Raw genomic sequence first — 696 nt, 5'->3', positions numbered from 1 at the left:
GAGGCAGTATCACTACGGAAGTAGGATTGCCCAACCTTCCTTCCGAGAAGTGGCTGGTGGGTTTGAACCACCAGCCTTCTGGTTAGCAGGCAAGTGTCTTAGCCACTATGCTACCAGAGCTCCCGAGCCAAAAGATAGGCATCACAAAATAGTGGAGAGGAATGAAATGTGAAGGCAGCCTTATTAGCGCATACCACTTGTTTTTTTAAAAAAATGCCAAGCTTCAATATTTTCCCTAGTTAGTCAGATGTTTCTAACAGAGATATACTTAAAGGCAGGGAAAAACAAGTCTTTCTTTGGAATATATGTATATTTTTAATTCTTTGGTTTTAAATATTTATATTTTCCTATGTTTAAATTTTTTTTCCAGGCTTATGAATAAATTTCTGGAATACAGCCTCAGACTGATTTTATTCATAGAATTCTGAAATGGTAGACCTAGAAAAGACTAGAACTTCTGGTATTTTTATATTTATACATGAAGAAACTGTGCCCAAAGTGCTTAAATAGCATACCTAAAGTCACATGGTTAACTAGTTGCAGATTCAGGGTTTAAATCGGGGCTTTTGTTTCCTACTTCGAGGCTTTGTTTAGTACTTGCTGCCACTCCTCAGAAGGAAGATGGGGCAATCTACTTCCGTAGTGATACTGCCTCAGAAACCCAAGGAGGGGTCGCTATGAGTTGGGTCTGACTCG

General features: G+C 39.2%; 1 protein-coding gene across 1 annotated transcript in view; it reads left to right on the top strand.

The window, feature by feature from the left end:
* Window positions 1-696, top strand: part of HECW1 (HECT, C2 and WW domain containing E3 ubiquitin protein ligase 1) — a 438,073-nt gene that overhangs the window by 77,533 nt on the left and 359,844 nt on the right. The gene's annotated exons all lie outside the window — the stretch shown is intronic.

This window comes from Orycteropus afer, unplaced genomic scaffold, assembly GCF_000298275.1.
Source record: "Orycteropus afer afer isolate SDZICR_OR568_19922 unplaced genomic scaffold, OryAfe1.0 scaffold00077, whole genome shotgun sequence".
Lineage (NCBI taxonomy): Eukaryota > Metazoa > Chordata > Mammalia > Tubulidentata > Orycteropodidae > Orycteropus > Orycteropus afer.
The sequence above is the reverse complement of the archived record's forward strand: the minus strand, read 5'-3'. Positions and strand labels throughout refer to the sequence as shown.